Genomic DNA, 7606 nt, shown 5'->3' with positions numbered 1-7606 from the left:
GTTACAGAAGTTTTCGAAAGAGTCAGATTGCTATAGACTGTTCTGTTTTGACATATGCTGTTTCCTTTGTGTTGTGTGCTTATTTTGATGGCTCTATGGTTATCTTTGATGAGTTTTTGCCATACAAAAGTTGGAATACAATAGATATAATACAAAAGAAAAATATGAATTGGTTTTATACAGTACTTATAGTAGTGGTTTGATTTCTTATACTAACATATCTCACGACGGTTTTGTTGAGTTTTGTGTGATTGAAGTTTTCAAGTTTTGGGTTATCTTACGATGGATGAAGGAAGGATGCAAGAGCCTAAGCTTGGGGATGCCCCTACATCCCAAGCTATTATCCAAAAATGAGCAACCAACTAAGCTTGGGGATGCCCTCGAGTGGCATCCTTGCTTTCTTCCAACAACTATCGGTATTTTACTCGAGGCTATATTTTTATTCGTCACATGATATGTGTTTTGCTTGGAGCGTCTTGTATGATATGAGTCTTTGCTTGTTTTATTTTTTGTTTAAGTCATCAATCCTTACTGGACACACCTATTTGAGAGAGCCAAAATTATGTCATGACTTGTTAGAATTGCTCTCTATGCTTCACTTAAATTTTTATGAGCTATGGACTTGCTCTAGTGCTTCACTTATATCTTTTTTAGCACAGTTTGCTTTAGTATTTTTGAAGAAATGATCTCTTGCTTCACATAGATTTATTTGAGAGTTAGTAAAATTTTCAAGAAATTATCTCTTGCTTCACTTAAATTATTTTGAGAGAAAGAGAAATATTATGCTCATGATCTTCACTTATATTTGTTTGAGATTATGAAAAGAAACACATGAAAATTAGTCCCAAAGTGATAGATATCTAAGAAGTATATAATAAAAACTTTCATGAAGATCATTGGACAAAATAAACTTGATTCCTAGTAATAGTTTTGAGATATGATGATGTGATATGTGAGTTATGTTGATGAGTAATTATGCTTTAGTAAGAATATTGGTGTTAAGGTTTGTGATTCCCTATGCAAGTATGAAAGTCAATAGTCATGCAATGAAATTATATCCTACTTATGGTGCATTATTTGGTCTTAATTATGTTTAATGCTTGCTTATGAGATTATTCGTTTCTTGGTTGGTCGCTTCTCAATCTTTTTGCTAGCCTTCATTTTGCACCAAGTATGATCTCTACTTGTGCATCGAAAATCATTTAAACTAGTTTTGCCATATGAGTCCACTATATCTACCTATATGTGGTAATATTTTGCTGTTCTCAGCAAATTTGCATGTGCCATCTCTTGTGTGTTTGTTTTGCTCGCGGAGCGGTGAGGGGTGGCTAATATTTTCCATGTTGGATGTGTTATTCTCACGATGAGTGTTTATTCACTTTTCATTGCACGAGAGTAAGGCAAAGGTTTTAGGGATGCCCAGTCCCGAAATGCAAAAATGAATTTACTTTATGTTGTCAAATAATAAATTCCTTGGAAAGTGTTGGTATGGAGGGCAACCGTGGATACGGCTAGCCATGGAAAGTGAAATTATGGTGGAAAAAGGAATAAACTTTATTTTCTGTTTTTGGGAACCGCCTATGATATATCTAGCATGGAAAGTGTTGGGAATTCTAAGTCGTTTTCGTTGGTGGGATGGATACACCTCCCAAAATGTTTTTATCTCTAATTTTTCGCTTTGAGCTCTGGCACCTCTACAAATCCCTACTTCCTTCTGCAAAGGGCCTTTCTTTATCTTTATGCAATTTTTATTTTGAATTTGAGTCTCCATCTTCTATTATAAAAGCACCAACTAGGAGGCAATATGATCGTACTTAAGTATCGGGTGTAGCTAATATTCGAGTGTGTTTCATGAATGGATCAATGGTTGAGCATGATGGGCTAGGGATAACTTATTCTAGCATTGATATTCTGAAAGACATGGTTGCTTGTTGATATGCTTGAGTATCTAAATTATTATGTCAAAACTAGACTATTGCTCTAAATCACATAAAAGTCCAATTGTCCATGCGATAAAGAAAATAATATGATATGACATGTTAGGCAGCATTCCACATCAAAAATTATGTCTTTATCACTTACCTACTCGAGGACGAGTAGGAGTAAAGCTTGGGGATGTTGATACGTCTCCAATGTATCTATAACTTTTTATTGTTCCATGTTGTTATATTATCAATCTTGGATGTTTTATAATCATTTTATAGTCATTTTATATCATTTTTTGGTACTAACCTATTGACATAGTGCCAAGTGTCGGTTGTTGTTTTCTGCATGTTTTTTACATCGCAGGAAATCAATATCAGACGGAGTCCAAATGCCCCAAAACTTTACGGAGAATTTTTATGGGCCAGAAGGAACACAACGGGCCCTAGTTGTGCCTGGGGAGTGCCCCGAGGGAGGCACAACCCACCAGGGCATGCCAGGAGGCCCAGGCGCGCCCTGGTGGGTTATGCCCACCTCGAGTGCCCCTCGGACCGCCTCTTTGCTCTATAAATACCCCAATATTTCAGAAACCCTAGGGGTGTCGACGAAATATTCATCCAGCCGCCGTAGAGTCCAGAACCACCAGATCCAATCTAGACACCATCTCGGATGGGGGTCACCGCCTCCATTGATGCCTCTCCGATGATGCGTGAGTAGTTCTTTGTAGACCTACGGGTCCGAAGTTAGTAGCTAGATGGCTTCCTCTCTCTCGCTGAATTATCAATACAATGGTCTCTTGGAGATCCATATGATGTAACTCTTTTTGCGGTGTGTTTGTTGGGATCTGATGAACTTCGAGTTTATGATCAGTTATATCTTTTTATATCCATGAAAGTTATTTGAGTTTCTTTGATCTCTTATATGCATGATTACTTATAACCTCGTATTTCTTCTCCGATATTTGGGTTTTGTTTGGCCAACTTGATCTATTTATCTTGCAATGGGAAGAGCTGCTTTGTAGTGGGTTCGATCTTACGGTGCTTGATCCCAATGATAGAAAGGGAACCGACACGTATGTATCATTGCTACTAAGGATAAAATGATGGGGTCTATCTCTACATAGATAGATCTTGTCAACATCATTTCATCGTTCTTATTGCATTACTCAGTTTTTCTATGAACTTAATACACTAGATGCATGTTGGATAGCGGTCGATGTGTGGAGTAATAGTAGTAGATGCAGGCAGGAGTCGGTCTACTAATCTTGGACGTGATGCCTATATAATAATCATTGCCTGGATATTGTCATAATTATTTGAAGTTCTATAAATTTCCCAACAGTAATTTGTTTGCCCACCGTTTGCTATTTTTCTTGAGACAAGCCACTAGTGAAACCTAAGGCCCCGGGGTCTTCTTTCTTATATATTTGCCTTTGCGATCTACCTTTTCCTTGCGTTTATTTTCAGATCTATTAAACCAAAAATAAAAAATACCTTGCTGCAGTTTATTCTTATTTATTTTGTTTGGCGTTCGATCTATCAATCTACTAAATTTTCCTCACGTCCGTTTTGCCTACCTTAAGGCGCCGTACCCCGGAAGGGATTGATAGCCCCTTTAACACGTCGGGTTGCCAGGATTTGTTATCTGTGTGCAGGGGTTGTTTACGTTGTATTGCTTGGTTCTCCTACAGGTTCGATAACCTTGGTTTCATATTTGATGGAAATACATACCGTCGTGATGCTACATCATCCCTTCCTCTTTGGGCAAATACCGACATAGCTTCAAGCGACATCAAACACCCTGCCACCGTCACTCAGCCGAAAACATTGAGATACTTGGCTTTTAAATTCTAGTAAATCCAAAACTCGTCTAAAAGTCATGAAACTTGGCATGCTATCATGGAGCGGCATCAACATGCCGTGGTAAATTTTTTGTCCCTTTGGGGCAGGTTTTGGTATAAGCGTCTCACAAACCAGAGCTTCTCACAACAAGTCTGATGGTTTCGGTAGGGAACGAGCCACCTTTGGGGACGAAACGATATTTGTTGCCTCTTATTGCTTTCAAACAATTTCTAGTGTCAACCTAGAATAATAGGAGCGTTAATTTTTGAATTTTTCGGGGTTCGTTTAGACATTTTTATACATTAACTTGGTTTTGTAGGCATTTTAGGTGCATAATTCAAATTTGAACTACATGCACATGCTCCAATGCATGTAAACTGGTTGAAAAATCAAATCTGTATCGTTGGTTGCATGCTTAGGTCCCATGCAAGAAATGGGAATGAATTTCAAACACCCTGCCACCGTCACTCGGCCACAAACATTGAGATACCTGGTTTTTAAATTCTAGTAAATCCAAAACTCGTCTGAAATTCATGAAACTTTGCATGCTATCATGGAGCGGCATCAACATGTCGTGGTAAAATTTTTGTCCCATTTGGGGTAGGTTTGGGTATAAGCGTCTCCCAAACTAGAGCTTCTCACAACAAGCATAATGGTTTTGGTAGAAAACGTCCCACCATTGGGGACGAAACTATATCCGTTGCCTCTTATTGTTTTCAAAAAATTTCTAGTGTCAACATAGAATAACAGGAGTGTTGTGTTTAATTTTTGAATTTTTTGGGGTTCGTTTAGACATTTTTATACATTAACTTGGTTTTGTAGGCACTTCAGGTGCATAATTCAAATTTGAACTACATGCACCTGCTCCAGTGCATATAAACTAGTTGAAAAAACAAATCTGTGTCCTTGGTTGCATGCTTAGGTCCCATGCAAGAAATGGGAATGAATTTCAAACACCCTGCCACCGTCACTCGGCCGCAAACATTGAGATACCTGGTTTTTAAGTTCTAGTAAATCCAAAACTTGTCTGAAATTCATGAAACTTCGCATGCTATCATGGAGCGGCATCAACATGCCGTGGTAAAATTCTTGTCCCATTTGGGGCAGGTTTGGGTATAAGCATCTCACAAACCAGAGCTTTTCACAACAAGCGTGATGGTTTCGGTGGGGAACGTGCCACCTTTGGGGACGAAACGATATCCGTTGCCTCTTATTGTTTTCAAACAATTTCTAGTGTCAACATAGAACAATAGGAGTGTTTTGTTTAATTTTTGAATTTTTTGGGGTTCGTTTGGACATTTTTATACATTAACTAGGTTTTCTTGGCATTTTATGTGCATAATGCAAATTTGAACTATATGCACATGCTCCAGTGCATATAAATTGTGTGCCGAGATGGATTTCTGCAGCTCTTGATCGCAAATGTTTTAGTTAGAACACCCATATGCAAACCGATAGCTTCCCCAGGAAGCCAAGAGAAAATGTGTCGAGCAAGATTTCTGCAGCTCTTGATCGCAAACATTTTAGATAGAACACGCGTAATGTGAGAGATATGGTCTTCCCCCTTAAGTCGAGGGAAAATTCGCAGCGCAGGATTTGTGCATCCCTTTAACGCAAATGGTTGTTTTGGATGAACCGTGTGCAACCATGTACAAACTAAAAATCACTAGCAGTATCTAATCTTTGCAACTAAAATTCAGTAATTAAGCATAGATGGAGGCGAGCGGCGTGTTCAGCAGGGCATGCAGTGGGCGGTGCAGTACTATTCGATTTGATAGGGGCGGCACAATTCCCGATACGGCTTTAATGCGGATGTGGGAGAGGGTAGTTGTTCCCGAAATTTTGAACGGCCAATGATGCATCCTCCTTCAATTAGCATCATGTGAATAAATGAGGGAAGTAATGGGAGGAGGACCGGGAAAAGGGGCAGCACGATGTGAATGCAACGCAGTTTGCACTGATATAAAGGCGCCCCTCCATTCCAATGCATCTACCACATCGTATGCACCTAAGAATTTGCCTAAGCACCTACACTAATAAGCGCAAAAGTCCTCACTCTAGACCCATGGCGGAGATGCGCGCGAGCGGCCAGCGGCTGTGCCAGATGGTACACAATGCCGGCCTGCGGCATGGCACCGTGGATCATCTCCAGACGGTGTTGGCGACCGGCTGGTGGATGGCCGCCGTCGACGCCAGCTACGACTCTCAGTTGGACCAGATGATCGTTCGCACCACCAACAAGTTCACCGTCGTCAAGAAGCTCGCGGACATCATCACCGTACTCCTCCAGCCCGCGGGCCTGGGCTCCTCGTTGCCTACCACCATAATCGGCCTCCTCGGAACCTCTTTCAAGCACTGGTGGCCCTTGAGACTGCCTGCCGATGCCACAAAGAATGTCCACCTGGAGGTCGCGCTCACCGCGACGCGCCTCGCCCTGCAAGAATCCGTCGACCTACACATCCATGTGTACGAGCAAATCATGTACATAGGTGTCTACAAAGCCGGTGAGAACGCTACGACGTTGGCCTTCTTCAGCCGACTGGAAGCCTTGGATGCCTTTGCTGAGAAGCACCTTGACCTCGCGACAAAAGCCTTGCTCCTTAGTCGTTGGTCGATGGCCCGGCGCACTGATTTGAGGAGGAGGAGGTCATAAGTTGATGGATGCATCTTTCTTCTTGCCTCCTGTAACCACCACTGCGATCGCATCATCATGGCCTTAATTCTTATTATGCTACTGCATTCTCGTTCCAGTCAATACAGACATGTGCGATCCCTTTCCTTAGTTATATGCATCACTGTAACTAGTACTCCATCCGTCAATTTATAAGTTGTGCTGCCAATGTTTGGGGCCAGCGCATGATCACGCACGTTCGTGTGCATGCGGTTGCACGTGGGCGCGGCGCGACGATGCAGTTACCCACTGCAAAAACTGTCATGTGAGGACGCGGCATTGACCTTTGGGCGGCAACAATCAGTCATCTGGGTGCCCAATAAATGATGCAAAGAGGATCCTACAGTAGCAAGGACTAGCTTCCCTACCGATAGCTCATCCAACAGAACTCCCAAGTTAAGTGTGCTGAGGCTGGAGTTGTCATCAGATGGGTGACCGGATGGGAAGTGACCTCGATGTTGAATTAACTGATGTGATGGGTCACTGTAAACATTTAATTGCATTGAATGTATATAGTGCTCCATCATATTAGTTGAATTAACCTCGAGGTCCTTGTTTTGTAATTTTTGACATTTTTTGTTTTTTGTACACATGTTGATTGGCTTGAAGGTCTATCTCGTTACTTTTTGATAATTTTTGTTTTCTGAACACATCTTGATTCTCTTGAATGAAGGTCTATCCCGTTACTTTACGACATGTTTCCAAACCATGGACCTCGAGGTTAATTCAACTAATAGGACGGAGCACTATATACATTCAATGCAATTAAATGCTTTCCAAAAAAAAGTGATATGATTTCTGTGAAACTTATAAGTCATGTATGCCAAATTAACCTCTGTGTACTTGTTCTCGAATTAACCTCCGGGCCTTTTTGCCATGTATCACACACATCTTGTTAAGTTGAACCGTTTATGTTCTCTTCCCTAATCGAAAACAGTTCAATCAACTGAACTGTATGCCATATATCACACACACCTTGATCTGGCTGACCGTTTCTGTTGCTTTCCATAATAGCAAACAGTTCATCGGAGCGAACTGTATGTCGTATATTGCACACACATTGATATGGCTGCCCGTTTCTGTTGTACTGTCTAATCGCAAACAGTTCCTCTAGATCAACCGTATGCCCTGCATTGCACACGCAATTAAAATCTGAACCGTGTTTGATGGC

The sequence above is a fragment of the Triticum aestivum genome, chromosome 2B (assembly GCF_018294505.1).
Source record: "Triticum aestivum cultivar Chinese Spring chromosome 2B, IWGSC CS RefSeq v2.1, whole genome shotgun sequence".
Classification (NCBI taxonomy): Eukaryota; Viridiplantae; Streptophyta; class Magnoliopsida; order Poales; family Poaceae; genus Triticum; species Triticum aestivum.
This window is presented reverse-complemented; position numbering follows the sequence as displayed.